This window comes from Bidens hawaiensis, unplaced genomic scaffold (genome assembly GCF_021521415.1).
Source record: "Bidens hawaiensis isolate Kalapana, Puna unplaced genomic scaffold, B.hawaiensis_p1.1 tig00001647_1, whole genome shotgun sequence".
Taxonomy (NCBI): Eukaryota; Viridiplantae; Streptophyta; class Magnoliopsida; order Asterales; family Asteraceae; genus Bidens; species Bidens hawaiensis.
In genome coordinates, this window is record NW_027491093.1 from 3870171 (window position 1) to 3886211 (window position 16041).

Below are 16041 nucleotides of genomic sequence, written 5' to 3' on the forward strand. Positions count from 1 at the left end.
GCTGCTCACGAGAAACGTGACTGGTTCCATAAACTGACTGCATCACCCACTCCGATACGATCTCTTCCCGAGGAGGCCCTTGTATGGGCGGGGATGAGCCGGTTGTGGTCTTCACCTTTCATGGAACCCGTTTTCGTTGAATTAAACGGCCGTAAGTCTTACTGTTTTTGCTTTTTCCCACCTTTTTGTGTTTTGCGGTTTTGTTAGTGACATTTGCTGTTTGTTTTCAGGTTTTGGCTCGATGTTGAACGCTCTAGAAGATGATAAGGGCTGCGCGAGTAAAACTATTCGCGATGTGAAGCATACGCCCATATTGGAGAAGACTGCCCAGTATTTCCTCTTTCCGGTTAAAGTGCGTGCCGAACCAGTTGTCTTGGACGCTATCTTTGAAATAGGTGCGTACATCCTGAATCCTCCACCTCTTAACGCGCTAACTTCCGATGGGATAATTGTTACTTTAAGTGACGATTCTGTCGTCCTTGAGGAAGGAAGCTCAGATGTTACTCCTGAAGTTTCATCTTTTTCTCACTTGTTGACAGAGCTTTACCAGAGAGATCCCTTCGTGCATCTCAGGCAAGTGACACGGGCACCAGTGCCGCAGATGCTGGGAAAGAGCCAAAAGCCAAGAAATACCGGACACATCGTCCGAGGAAACCATTATCACCCAACCTTTTTGAGCGTTTGGGGACAGTGAAAGGTAAGTCTTTACTTGTTAATTTTGATTGTTCATGACAGTGGGATCTGCTTTATGATTTTGTTATGTAGATCCGTCCATTGTTGAACGTCCGGTGGCCAGGAAGCTGTCAATGCCAACTCCAATTATTGAGAAACAAGCGTCACCTCCTCCGGAGAAGGAGACGGAAAAACCAGTTACCCCTCCTATTGAGACGAACGAGGAAGAATCTAACGTTCAATCCATAACTTCCGGGTCTTTGGACCATTTGTTTCAAAATGTTGAAGCCACCGGTCCACAGCAGGAGAATCCTGAAGCCACTGCGGAAGGCTTTAGGAGTAATGAAGCTTTTGTGCAGCCTCCCCCCCAATTTTATACTTCTCCCTCATTCTCTTCGACGGGTGAGGGAGATGATTTCTTGTATGGTTTTTCTGCCAATGAGGTTGGGGGAGGTTCATCCCAAGGTGGGCCACAACAGTCGACTTCCTCTCCTGTTCGCCTTGGGCCCATAAGTTCTCAATTCTTTGGGAGCGTGCATTTGGGAGGGGACTATGATTTGTTCGTCCCGCCTTGGGACATCGTCAACGGGTCTCGGGTCTCTTCTTCCAAGACCTGTTTGAGTTTTGTTGAACACTGCATGTCGCCGGCTGAGAAAGCATATCAGATGACCCGCTCCCACGATGAACTCCATTCTGACTTAGCTGTTTCCTTGAGTAACAGTCTAGCCTGTAGTCAGGAAATCTTACGGGAGTGGCGGAAAATGGGCGGTAAGCTTGGTGCTGCTTCCGATGAAGTGAAGGCTGCGAAAAAAGAAGCTGAAGAGCACCGTAAAGCAGCGAGTGCAGCTAGGTAGAAACAATCTGACGCCGAGACTGCACTCCAACAAGAAAAGAAGCGGAATGCTGATGCTGCTAAGCGGTGGAAGGAGGCCTGCGAGAGGTCGAATGCCACCCTTGAAGCTTCCCGAGCTGAGACTCAGAAGAAAAAGGACGAGTTGGCGAAGGCACAAGACGAAGTGTCCCAACAAAGTGTCCGGATTCAAGAGCTCGAGGAAGCTTTGAGATTGCAAGGGGAGCAATCTGAAATGAAATATAAGACTGTTGTTGAAATGCAGTCTGCATACGATTCCCTCTTGCAATCCCATACTGAAGCAGGCGGTCGTGCCTCTACTGAGCTACAAGAGCTTCAAAGCAGGGCGGAACGTGTTGAGCGGGAGAGGCAATACTTCCTTGATCGTGGCTTCGACTCTGTAAGTTTTTCTCGTACATCTTTATTTCTATTGTGTGTTTAATTCTTTGGTGTTGACGAAATCTTGTCTATAGGTTATCCGTCATGTTAAGAGAAGTGTGGAGCTCACTTATTGCTTTGTAAATTTGACGACTGCTTCTGAAGGGTTGGCCGGGTGAAATGTTTTAACGAAGGGTTGACCTTTGCTCAATCCGGACACCCTGTTGAGAGCCATCCTCTTTACGGACTTGATGCGGAGCAAGAACTTGGCATGCGGGTCCAAGAATATGATGATTTGATCTTTCCGCTGCAACATATGCTTCCGGAATTTGCCTCGTCTGAAGATGGAGTGAAGCAGTTGCGGGTATACATTGATGATAAATCCGATGACGAGTCTGATGATGACCAGTCGGGTTATGACAAGGCGGACGATGCGGTCCAGAATGCTCCGGAAGACACGGCGCCTTAGAATCTATAGGGTAGATGTAGGGGCTAGAACTCGAACTTGTAATTTTCTTTTCATGTTTTTGTAATCACTATTTTGGATACTAATGAAAGGGATCTTTGCAAAATATCTTTCTTCAAATTTTAAATTTGTGCAAGTTGATTGGATAGTACTGGTGACGTGACGGAGAGAGCGGTGGCTGACAAGACGTGTTAATTGCTTGTTTGACAGCCTATAGGCGCTTTTTCGAATTTCCAGCCTGACGTATCAATCATCCCCTAGTCCTTATTTTCTCTTTCTTCTGTTAGTCAGACAGTCGCATTAATTGTGATGAGTATAAATAGGCCTTGATGCCTTCGACCCCTTCTTATCACTTACATATTTTTGCCCTCATTAATATCAGAGAACTCTATTCTCCTATAGCCACCTTGTATTACTTGATTCCAATGGCTGCCCAGAAGAAAAATCCTCTTTCTATCAATGAAGTAGGATGTGACATTAAAGAAAAAGATTTCGAGGATGTTAAGAACGTATATGGCTTTTCCGCCGGACTGGGAAGTCGAACGTCCGACAAAGGGGGCCATCGCGATTGTGCCGCCTCCGAAGAAGATGGCGGTATATCTTGACCATTTTACCACGAGTAATTTCCTATTGCCCATGACGAAATTCGTAAGGTCTGTTCTGAAAAAATACGAACTTCATTTATCCCAAATTCACCCGTTTGGGATGCTACAGATTCGACATTTCGAATTCTGTTGTCAATCTCACAGTTATGAACCATCCGTCAATATGTTTGCCATTTTCTACAAGATGACATATCGTGACGGGTGGTATGGCTTCGCTACTACCGGGAAGGGTTCGATTGGCTTCGAATGGATCCAGAGTATCCATGGATGGAAATCCAAGTTCTTTTAGATTCGGGAAGATGTCATCCTGTTTACAATGACTCGACGAAAGCCGGAAGATCCACTTCCTGAGATTCCCGTTATTGAATACACGGGGCACAAGTGGTTCGACACTCTGACCCAGACGCCTACACCTATGCGTCCTATTCATAAAGGTGCCATGGTTCACGCGAATATGAGCCGTTTATGGCCTTTCCCTCAATTGGAACCATATTACGAGGGAAACGGTGGACGTAAGTATGTTGGTAATTCGTTCTCAGTATCCTTTCTTGTGCTAACTTTGTTGTTTTCTCGTGTAGGAGAATGTTCTGTTTTCAACGCTCTCTTGGACCGTGAGGAAGGTATGATGGTGCGTCGTGAAATTGATCGAAGTGATGTACCATTCTTGGAGCGCACTCGAGTCTACTTCCGATTCTCTACTACTCTGAGTCCAGAGCCTATAGTTTCTGAGGCGATGTATGCTCAAGGTGAGGAGTTAGTCAAAAAGTGCGAAGGTATTTCCCAACCTCGGCCTATAACTGTCGCTACTCCGAGTGGAGAGATAGTACTACTTTCTTCTAGCGAAGAATCGTCACTCTGCGAGGGAGGGTTATCGATTGGTGCTACTAATGTTTCGCATTCGTCTGTAGGTTTGACCCGCAAGCAAGATTTGAAGGCCATCACCGATCCGTCGGTCGGTGAGGAAGATGGTCCTCAATCCGTTGAGGGCGAACCTCAGGATGCGGAAGTGGGTGCTTCAAAAGCTGCAGGGAAATAGAAGACGCAGGCTTCCAATGCTGCGCTTAAGAAGAAGAAAAAGAAGAAGGATAAGGTTGATGTCCCGGTCTTGGGCGCCCATCTTCGGGAGCTTGCTGCCCAAGACGCTTCTAAAAGTGAGGTTGACCCTTTACTATTGCTCTTCTGTTTACCATTACTTAGTAGCTTAAAGATTTTTATTTTTGGAGTATTTCAGGTTTAAAGGACTCTACTGCTACCGAACTTTCAACTCCACCAACCTCGCCAAAGAACACTGTTCAAGAATCGATCGATTTATCGGATTCTTCTCCTAATAGGGGCAAAGTGGTTGGTGAAGCTGATCAGTTCCACACATCTCAACCACGTGAAGAGCATAACTTCCATGATCAGGGTGGGGTTAGTGGGTTTAAACGCGGGGGGGCAAGCTTTTTCCTCTCAGGTGGGTGAGGATACTGCTCCGTATCATCCCCGGTGGTCGCTACGGCGAAACTCAGTATTGAGTAATGCGGATGTTTGTCAGGAATATCTCGAAGAAAGTCTTACTCCTGCAGAGAAGGAACGACAATGTCGCCGCATCCGCCAAGAACTGTTTGACTCCAACTCTTATCATGTGGCGAATGCCGTGTCCACTAACCAGGAGCTTCGCCGGGACTGGTTAGCTATGAATGATGAGTTGGAGGAAACCGAGCGGAACTTGCTTGAGGCCAAGAAAGAGGCTCTTAAAGCGCTGACCGACGCCCAAGACAGTCATCGGGCTATGGAACTGGCGAAAGCAGCGCAACTTGCTGCTGAGGAAGCTAAGATTGTTCTCCAGAAACAACTGGATGAACAAGCTGAGCTTATCAAGACCCTTCAAGCCGACTCAGTGGCCAAAGATCAACGTCTGTCCGCTTTGAATGCCAAGATTCGAGACCAAGCTCTGGAATGTGCTAGTCATAAAATGGATTTCCTACGAGCCCAAGCGGACAAGAAGTGGCTTTTATCGACAGCGATTCCCAAAGTATCGAGTCTTATTATTGATACAAGTGATTCGGGTTTATATGTGTTTACTTATGCTTGTATGATTTAACAGGTTATTACCAACGTTCGCAACAGTGATGATCTCGGGAATTGTGTTGTGATACTCCTCCATGACTCCGAGCAGGCGGGCCGACAAATGGGTTTTGAGGAGGGTTATAAGTTCGGTTCCGAGGGCCTGTCTCCAGAGGAATATGTGTTGGCCAGCAAAGATACTGTGTCCATCATAGAGGAGAAGACCAAGGAGTTTGATACTTTGAAGTTTTCTCTGTCTGACCATATATTGGAACTCGCATATAAGGATGATGCCATCGAGCAACTAAAGGAGTTGCTAGATCTTGAAGAGGAAGACGATAAAGAAGCCGAAGACACCGCGGAAGGCGAAAATGCTGCCCCGTAGATGTATATGTACTTCTCTTTGTAAATTTTGCTTTCTGTTTTGTAATCTCTTTTGATTAAAATAAGAAGTCTTTGTGTTTCTTCCGGTGCACTTTGTCTTATGTACTATAATATAAGTGCATATCCGGAACTTCGGTTTTGTCAATAAAAGATTACATCTTACAATAACATGAAAGTAACTAGACATTCTATATTCGTTTGGCAGAAGCCTTACAGAAATAAATTGCATAACTTGCTAATCTATATGGGCACGCAGGCCTAAAAAGTAAAAAATGAACGAAACTGCTATTTATAGCATTTCTTCAATTGTGCTGCGTTCCAAGTTCGAGGGACCTCAGTCCCGTCCAACTTCTCCAACTTATAGGCACCATTTGCTAGTACTTGCTTGATTTTGTAAGGTCCTTCCCAAGTTGGGGCTAGTTTGCCCGGAGGCTCCTGGCCGGAAGCCTCATTATTGCGGAAGACAAAGTCTCCCGCATCGAACTTGCATTTTTGGACTCGCGAGTTGTAATATTTCTCAAGATGTCGTTTATAATTGTGCTCGCGAATCAATGCTACTTCTCTTCTTTCTTCCAATAGGTCTAGATTCATCCTGAGTTCGTGGTCGTTGTTATCAATCAACAGAACCCTCACGGATGGGATCCCGATCTCTACAGGGATCATGGCTTCAGTGCCATAGGTCTGGCTAAAGGGTGTCTCCAAATTACTGGAGTTCTTTTGAGTGCGGAAGGCCCAGAGTACATGGGGCAATTCGTCCACCCAACCCGTTCGTTTCGTCCCTAGCCTTGCCTTGATCCCTTCCTTGATAGCTCGGTTGATCCTTTCGACCTGACCGTTTGCTTGCGGATGAGCTACGGATGTAAAGGTTTGAATGACTTGTAGCTCTTTCAACCATGCTTGCAATCCGCTATCAGCAAATTGGGTCCCATTGTCACTTACCAACTCCTGTGGGAGGCCAAATCGGCAAATGATAAATTCCCAAAGGAATATTTTCACATTTGAAGTCGTGATTGATGCAAATGGTTTGGCTTCTACCCATTTGGTGAAGTAATCAATGGCCACTATCAGGAACTTGACTCGTCCTGGGGCTTCTGGGAGAGGTCCCATAATGTCAATAGCCCACTTTTGGAACGGCCAGGCAGAAGTTACTGGAATTAGTTCATTTTTTGGACGCAGGGTGTTTGGAGCATGACGCTGGCATGAATCGCACTTTCCGATTTCCTGCACAGCGTCTAAATGCATGCCAGGCCAATAGTACCCTGCGTTCATGATCTTTGCAACTGTCATTCTTGGTCCCACGTGTAACCCAATACCTTCAAGAATTTCTCGAATTAGGTAATTTGCGTCTTCCGCGTCCACGCAACGTAACAATGGACCAAGGAATGACCTTCGGTACAAGATACCGACAATCAACTGGTAATTCAGAGCTTTATGCTTAATCTTCCGAGCCTCAGCCTTTCCTGCTGGAAGCGTTCCGGAAGACAGATAAGCTATAATGGGTGACATCCAAGATTCAACGCCCATTTGAGTTATCAGGACTTGGTTTTCTGGAACGGATGGATGGTCTAGAACTTCTACACGAATACCTTTGGCGAGATGCTCAAAATTCATTGAAGCTAGTTTGCTAAAAGCGTCCGCCGATTTGTTCTCGCTCCTCTTGATGTGAACAATACTGAAGGACAAAAATTGACGAATCAAGACTCTTGCTTGTGACAAATAAGAAGCCATGACATCGTTTTTGGCTTCATATGTTCCGTTTATTTGTCCCGAAATTAGCATAGAATCCACCCGAGCCTCTAAATGTTTCACCCCCAGTTTTTACGCTATCCGCAGTCCTGCCAGGAAGGCTTCGTATTCTGCCTTATTGTTGGTACTTTTGAAGTCCAACTTGATGGCATACGTAAATTCATGCCCCTCGGGGTTGACTAGCCTTAAACCTGCGCCTGACTCTTCGCAGCTGGAGGCTCCGTCCGTGAACAATGACCAAACTTGCCCTTGTTCCGGAGGTGCTTGGGGTTGTTGTTCGATTAGGCATTCTTGTTCTTTGTACTGCAGAACCTCTGTGACGAAGTCCGCGAGTACCTGCCCCTTAATCGCTGGTCTAGGCTTATACTCGATCGAGCGTTCACCTAATTCAATAGCCCACTTTGTCAGTCGCCCGGACAACTCAGGTTTACTCAGCACATTCTTGAGCTTGTACCCGGTTAATACATTGATAGGATGGCCCTGGAAATATCTGAGGAGTCTTCTGGCAGCATAAACTAATGCCAAAACTAACTTTTCTAACATCGAATATCTTGTTTCCGGGTCCGATAACGTTCTACTGACGTAATAGATTAGAGTTTGAACATTTTTCCTATCAGTCAGCAGAACAGCTCCTATGGCAATATCTGAGGCAGATAAATATAATGTCAAGGGTTCACCCGCATATGGTGCTATTAAAGCAGGAAGCTCCATTAAGCATTTCTTAACTTCTAAGAATGCTTTCTCAGCTTCCGCGGTCCACTTGAAATGTGCCTTTTTAAGGCAATTTCTAAGTGTTGACACAAATGGATGAGACTTGGCCGCGTGATTTGCTAAGAATCGGTTCAACGCCACAAGTCTTCCATTAAGTGTTTGAACTTCCTTGAGGGAAGAGGGTGAAGGCATGCGGGCTATATCTTGGACCTTATCTGGGTTGGCTTTGAAGCCCACGCCTGTTACTATGACCCCAAGGAATTTACCCTCTTCCATGCCAAATGAACATTTAACCAGGTTCAATTTCATGTTTATGCTTCGTAATGTTTCAAAGGTTTCTTCGATATCCCTTAACATCTGATCTTCTTCAATGCTTTTGATTACCAAATCATCCATATACACTTCGAGATTCCGACTTATTTGACTTTTGAAAGCCTGATCCATCAGTCATTGATATGTGGCCCCCGCGTTCTTCAATCCAAAAGGCATCATTTTGTAACAGAATGTTCCTTGATCAGGTCGGAATGTTGTTTTGTCCTTGTCGCCAGCTGCCATGTGAATCTGATGATACCCTTTGTAGGTATCGTGGAAACACTTAAATTTAAATGAGGCCACAGTGTCTACTTTTAAGTCGATCTCCAGAAGCGGGTAACAATCTTTCGGACACGCCTTGTTCAAGTCTTTGTAATCTATGCACATCCTCCATGTTCTGTTGCTTTTTGGGACAATTACTGGGTTAGCCACCCATGTTTGATACTTTATTTCTCGTATGATTCCGGCATGAAGAAGGTCTTGTACTTGTTCATTCATAGCCTTTGTTTTCTCTGGACCCATTTTTCGTTTCTTTTGGACAATTGGGGTGATTAATGGATTCACCCTTAAATTGTGTTCCGAAATGCTCCGCGGAACACCGGTCATGTCCGCGGGTTGCCAAGCAAAAATGTCAATGTTCTTGATTAATAATTGCTTTAAAAAGGTTCTCACTATTTCCGAGATAGCGGGTCCTATTGTAATTGTCTGATCCGGAAACTTCTTGTTCAAAACCCATTTTTCAGATTCGGTCCTAATAGCCTGTCTTGTAACCTTGCTTGGTCTTGAAATTTCAGTTGTAAAACAATGTCTATTTACATGGATTATCGCCACACTAGTGCGGGTTGGAACTCCTACTGCACCATGTGCTGTGGATGGGTGGGCATTGAAATATCCAATTGCTTCTCGTCCCAAGATAACGTCATGTTTGGAAGTTGCTGGTAAAACCAAAAATTCAACTTCCTCTCTTCTTGAATGTACTCCGTCACTTAGTGTAACCAGGAAAGTGATGACACCCCGCGGGTGCATTATCTCTCCCCCAAAACCAGAAACAGGAGCATGAACTGGATGTAATATTTCTTTGTCTTCCTCATCCAGTTGTTCGAAACACTGTTCTTACATTATATCAGACGTACTGCATGTGTCAAAGAACACATATTGTGATCGGTAGTGGACAAACTCAGCAGTATTTATCAGCGGGTTTTTGTTGCATGGGCCTCCTTTGATCCGAGGAAAAATAACGTTTGCATTCTTCCATTCTTCTTCCGAATATTTCCTTCGTTTTCCTTTACTCGAATGTCCCCCTTGAAACATGTGGACATTCAGATCTTTGATTTTCCTTTTGGCCGGACCTTTGTTATCCTTTGCGGGAGGTTTGCCAGTCCCTCATCGCACGCCTTTGACCAAATGTTCGAGTTTACCGTTTTTAACAGCTGCTTCAATTTCATTTCTAAGAGCCACACACTCATTCGTGATGTGTCCAACATCATTATGATATGAGCAATGTTTTTTGGTATCGAGGAATGATATTCGTGGTATTGGTTGTGGTTTTCGGAAAGTCAGATTCTCAGTAGTGAGGATTTCTGAGGGAGTCTTTGATAGCTGAGTCCAACTGTTGGTGGAACGAGCTGAAAATTTACGTTTACCCTTGTTGCCGATCAAAGATCTTGCATCAAAAGTTTAGATGTGTCCGCACTTGGCTGAAGTCTTGACCATATTGGTCCCTTAGCTTGTTTATTTGATCCTGGAGTTTGAAACTCGACCTAAACTTTATTTGATCCTTGGGGACTGCTTTTGACTGCCGGAACTTAGAGTTTTTTCAGTTCTTACAAACAACATTGATGCCTTCATGATTTCATCCCATGACTCAGGCATTCTGTCCCTTTTTGTTAAGGTATGGATCAAGGCATCGCTGTGGACGTTCTACAAAATGCTCCGCGCAGCATATCTTCACTTACGCCTCCGATATTAAGGCTTTCTTTAGTAAAACGAGTAATAAAGTCCTCAATAGACTTATTATTTCGCCTTGTAACATCTAATATTTCCGATGGGTCTCGGGTGTGTTTCTTTTGTTGACTGAATTGCTGAGAGAATTTTGCTACAAAGTCTTTCCAGCTTGTAATCTTTCCACATGGCAATTTTTCAAACCATTCCCGCGCCGCCCCGGTGAATGTTATTGCGAACATGTGACACAGGTATGAAAGAGTCCAACCGCTGACTCCTCCAACTGCTTCGAACCTTAATAGATTATCGCTAGGATCTGTCATTCCGTTATATGTTCCAACGGATGTTGGAATTTTTGCGTTAATCGGGAATGAAGCCGTTGCGATGCTCGAAATGAATTTTGATTTTTCTGCGAAAGACTCCGGACGATACGAATTGGAAAAGTCATATTCAGCATTGCTATGATACTCCGCATGGCGGACAACTGGGCGCAGATAGCTAGTTCCTCCGTACGAAGGAAGACGGCTATCCCCGCTATAGAAGCTACCTTCCGGCCGATAAGATGAGTCTTACCAGTCCAGTTCGTCCTCATAAGATGGCACCCGCATATCTACTATGGGACGAGGAAGTAACCTTCGGGTTTCGCTCATGTTTCGCTCCGGTGGTAAACTGTACTGGATGTGGCTTCCCCTTATGGGAGGAGAAATAGATCTCCTGGGAGGTTCGTCATATGTCAGGGTCCGGCCGTGGACACGCTCATTCCGGACCCGAGGTTCATACTCTGTTTCAAACTTTCTTGTTGAATATGAAGCCACTCGTTTGGAGATAAGGTTTCTTCAGTCCTGAGGTTATAACGGTGAGCTCTTCTTGGGTTAGAGTCACCGGAATCTTCTAAACCTAACTCCGACTGAGTTCGATGAACTTCTCTTGGAACACGCTCTAGATTCCTTATATTTGAACCTCCTGGGGCTGTGACGGGCCCCAAGTCAGTAGTTGGTGTAACAACGTTTCCGATGTCCACTGGAGTGACGTCTTCCTGTTGAGCAAACAACCCCCGAGCCGTCAAACCACCCAAGGAAAGGATTCCCGAGTTGGCAGTGTCGGTTCTTGCAACAGGGGTCGAAATTCGAGCAAACACAGACGTTGCTCCTTCACGTGTTTCAAGGTTGAGATCACGCAGAGGTTGTGCTTAATTCTCCGTCGGCCCTTTAGGTAACTGACTCATATCGTAAAGAGAACAGAAAATTTTAGTTGTTCTAACAAAAGCACGGGTGGCGCCAAATGAAGAAACACGGATCTACACCCCACAAGTGGGCCTTAGATCCGATGAGTCTACAAGGTAGGATACGGTTACTGCCAATACGATATGCATATAATTCCTAAAGTCCAGTGACGTGAATCCTGCAAAACAAAACACCGTGAGGTTGTTACGGGAAGGACAAGAGGGGGGGGTCTTCCCGTAAACACCCTTCGGCGTGAGAATAAGTACCGTTCGTATAAAGTGATAAGTACTTAAGTGAATTGAGAGAGTACAATGGTAGTGAATGAATACCTCATGATGATCGAGAGGGTATTTATAGCTGAAGGGTGTGGGAAGGTGATTGGGCTAGCTGTCCCTTAAGAATATGCCTGCATAACCGTCTGGACACGTGTCTCTATGTGATAGGTTCAACCTATATGTTGCATGTGCATGTATAATAACCTGGACACGTGTCTCTTTATCTTTGGTTATCGGGGGAATACTGGCCATGTGCACGGTTATAACGACATTGTCAGGTGTCATTGGCTAATTGGCCCAAAGATCACGTATTACCCAAGAAAGCATCTTGGTAAATCTTCTAGAAGGTGACAGCTGTCCCGGAGAATTACCTCGTGGCCATTTACGCGGAAGGTTATTCCTTCTTGAGGATGACTTCTGAGGGTGCTATGACGCTTCCGCATGTGCTATAAGAGTGTTTCTTCCTCAACTGATTATGCGGATAGTTTATATGTCCCGCGGGTGCCTTATGAGGGACTTCTGATTGACCTGCGGGCATTATTTAAGGGTATTTGGGTCTTTTTGGTAAACCTGCTTCTTCATCTGCTACGCCACCACCACCACCAAAGGAATCATTCCGACGCCGTAACAAGCTCTTCTGACCTCTTCTCATCGCTGTCAATTTTTCCTTCAGAGGTAACATATTTAAGTTTTAGTTGGTTCATCTGTTTTCAATTACCGATTCTGATTTAACTAGATTGGATTACTGATGAACATTTATTACTGAATACCATACTAATGTTTTTTCATGTTCCCAAGTATTGGTAGTATTAGGTTCAAGAATTTTTTTTTATTAGTACCAGTAAAAGTACCAATCAGTACCGAACCAAACAATTGGTACAGTGTTCGGTATATGGTTCTACTCATTACTTCTTTTTATTGATCTCAGCCATGCTTTAGTTGATAGAGCTTGATAAAACCGGAAAAGCCGATCCCAAACTGAAATAACAAAACTGAACTGAAACAAAAAACCGTTGTTTTGGTTTTATGTTTTTGTAAAAATACTGAAATAATAAAAATGAACTGAAACAAAAAACCGGTGTTTTGGTTTTTATGTTTCTAATTCTAAGAGCTTAATGGCAGATTGGCGTGAAATAGAAGTGAAGCGGTTATCAGAAACTTCTACACAAGATTCTATGATCATAAACATGAAATCATGTTGATTTATAAATACATATCCAGCAGAAGCCTGGATGCATTTTTTTTGTTGGTAAGAACTCTTAGAACTTTAATCCCAATTTTTTTTACAATTTATTAAAAGTTTTCCCATTTAGTAAATAGTCAAGCCAAAGATAGCTATTTGCTCAAATTCGTCCGCTAATAATAAAGTTAATAAGTTTTTGAATAAAGGAATTATCCAGTACTGTAATTACATTGACGCCAATTTGTTTTCTTTATGTATGAAATTTCTTTTTTTTTTAATCCCAAATTAACTTGATATGAAGTTTTTAAATAATTTGCATTAGATTTCATCTAAAAATGTGTATGCTTGAGTTGTATATTAAAGCACGTTTATTGTATGTATTTATTTGGTTTTTATAATTGTTGTTGCCAAATGGTTCATGTCTGAAGCTAATCAGTTTTTATATATACAAGGTGGGCAGACATCCTGAAGCTAATCAGGTGAAACAGGTGCAGGTCATGCAGGCGGCATTTTAGTCTCACGGGGTTCACCTGAACGGTTTGATTAATATTATATTGTTTTTTTTTAACTTTTAGTTACATGTTTTTTTGGTATTCACAATATGGTTGCCTTTTTTTTAATGTTTTGAGCACATTAGTTCTTTTCACGGTTTGGCAGTCAATAAATGCTTTTGTACTAAAAGTTTATTATGTAAACCAAATTAATTGTATCAGTGCTACAATTATCTTTTGTAAAGTACATCGCTACAATTCTTTTTTGTATAGTACAACTAAGAAGTAAATGAAGCTAATATTCCCTTTTTTTGTAAAGTACATCGCTACAAATGATGTTCGGTTTTGGCATGGCTGTATGATGCAACTGTTATACCGACTTGAGCCTTAGGTTGGCCTTTTAAAATGCTTTTGTTTTGTGTGTATCTTCTTCATGTTTACTTTTTAATTGAATCATGATATACGTTAATGGTTGTGATAATAGTTATGTTGTGGGCATGGTGTGAACCTGAGTTTATCTTAGTTACATATTTTGAGATTCTTTTTCTTTTTCACATGCACGAAATCGGTACCAAATCTGGAAAACGTAGAATAAGCGCATGAAACACGTGTATTTGCCTATCAATTTGCTTATAATTTTGATTTTTGTATACAGGTCTTTTGGTTGGGTGATATGAAGAGTTAATGAACCAAATTGAGTTGATCATACAATTACTAACCACATGATATGTATATGTATATGTATATGCAAGTGCAACTCAGGGATATGTGGATTTAAGTTCTTCCAGAGGTACTTATGCCTTTATAATGTATTATTTTGATTTTTGAAAACATATATAACACTTTCTGTGTTTTTGTACACTCAATTTGTAGCATGTAAGTATTAATATATGCATGCTGAAACGTTGAGTGCGTACGATGAATAGACTACAGATACTTGATGTTTATTTCATTGGTACACTATTTATACCATATAACCTATTTCATTGGTTCACCATATACATGTTTTATTTAATTCTCTTTTATAATTTGAAGTTGGTATTTTGGTTGAATCGATTCGAAACTTACAGCAACATAACGACTGGTTAACCGATAATCACTTCTCTTGACTTAACAGTTGAGATGTACCGACTTAATACTTTGGACTTATTTCGAAGTTTATTCAGGTCAAAAGTTACAACCTGTGAAGTAACTGATAGCAAACTTAACTCCAATTTTGACTGACTAAAGTCAACAATTTTTCTTAGAAAAGTGCATTGCTTGATATATAGAAAGGGTATGCAAGGTCTTTTTTAAAATAAAGTTTAGATATTCGACATTTTATTTTATTTTTGTGTTTTAGTGCAGGGTAGAAGACTCACATGCAGTCAAATCTAGAGGCCGATTAGTCACTGCCGAAAGTGTATTCACGAGGTGCTTCTGTTTAGTGCAAGCTGCGCAGGTTATTTTTCTAACCATTCAGTTCATTATTTTGTAGTTCAGATAGTTCCTGATTAAAAACTTAATGCAATTCACGTCGATTTGTAGAAAGGTAGATGTTGGGGTAGGTGGGGTAGGTTGGTCCAAAATATAGATGCATTTGTTGGTGTGTGTGGTCCGAGATGAGGGATTATCAGGTGTGATTAAATGGGCATCAGAATACATGTTTTTTGCTTATACCCTTTTGTTCACAGATTTGTTTGGTGCTTCATTTTGTTCCATTGCTTCCATATAATGTTTTGAAAAACCTATTGTCTGCTGCTCATGTTTACTTGCTTATTGAGAGTATATGTTGGCCACTTGCCTTGGAAAGATGGTGGTTTTATATTAATTTATAAAGAATAGAAATGATTTTATTATATTTATATGAATTGAAATGGTGTTATATTTAATTTACAAAAAAGTTTCTTGAATTGAAGTAGGGAACTACGATTGTTGAAACGAGCTATCTTGCATCAAGCTCAAAGTGCTTTAGATACAGCTATCAACCTCTTTGATTTGGGAAAGTATGTAAGAGCTTTGGATTTCGTTTCTTCCGCATGCTTAAAGGTACCATCCGTGTTATTCGAACTATTTAAGCTGTATGTGTTTAACTATTAATATGTTGTATGCTTTGTTTAAATTGTAGGCTAAAATACTAAAAGTGAGACTACTGACAACCGCTAAGGATTATGTTGGGGAAGGTTCCAGAAACATGATTAATACTTAGAAGATGGGATTATTAGATGCATTGCTTCTTCGAGGGCGTGATTATTATTTGGTTGATCATAATGTTGCTACTAGGTTCATAGGACTAGAAAACTGTGTATCCTTTCAACTCTTTATAACTACAACTAACATTATAATTTATATGGAATATGTCTATGCATAAACATTACCCTCTTCAAAACCCAGCGCAATGCGCGGGTATTAAATTCTAGTTGTTTAATAAAAACCATTATTTAGATGTCTATAACAATATCGTAAAATTGTGTGTGTGGACTTTTAAAAATGGGTTGTATAATTTGATTTGTTAGGACTACAAATTTTTGACCTATTAAACATTAGAACAATGTAAAAGTGTCATAAAATGTTTTTTAGGACGCTATTTAAGTTGTTAAACATATTACGCGACCATAGAATTTAGTTTCATAATCTTGTTTTGGGATATTAGGACCCTTTTTTTGGTAGCATAATATTCCATCATAAGGGTCCTTTAAATTAATTTTTAAGGACGCTTGCATGTGTATCAAAAGATTAAAGGTAGGTAAGTACATGTTAAAACATTGTAAAAGTGTCC

The 16041-nt window shown here is 42.0% G+C and overlaps 1 long non-coding RNA gene across 3 annotated transcripts; it reads left to right on the plus strand.

Moving 5' to 3' along the window:
• Window positions 1–12176: 12176 nt before the first annotated feature.
• On the plus strand, window positions 12177–15770 carry LOC143590359 (uncharacterized). Of its 3 annotated transcripts, XR_013145462.1 has the most exons (4): window positions 12177–12284; window positions 12732–14724; window positions 15182–15311; window positions 15391–15770. It is a non-coding gene; the product is annotated as an uncharacterized LOC143590359 (long non-coding RNA). The 3 variants fall into 3 exon arrangements; XR_013145460.1 differs by having other exon boundaries at window positions 12732–15311; XR_013145461.1 differs by lacking the exon at window positions 12177–12284 and adding an exon at window positions 12291–12695 and having other exon boundaries at window positions 13296–15311.
• The last annotated feature ends 271 nt before the right edge of the window (window positions 15771–16041 follow it).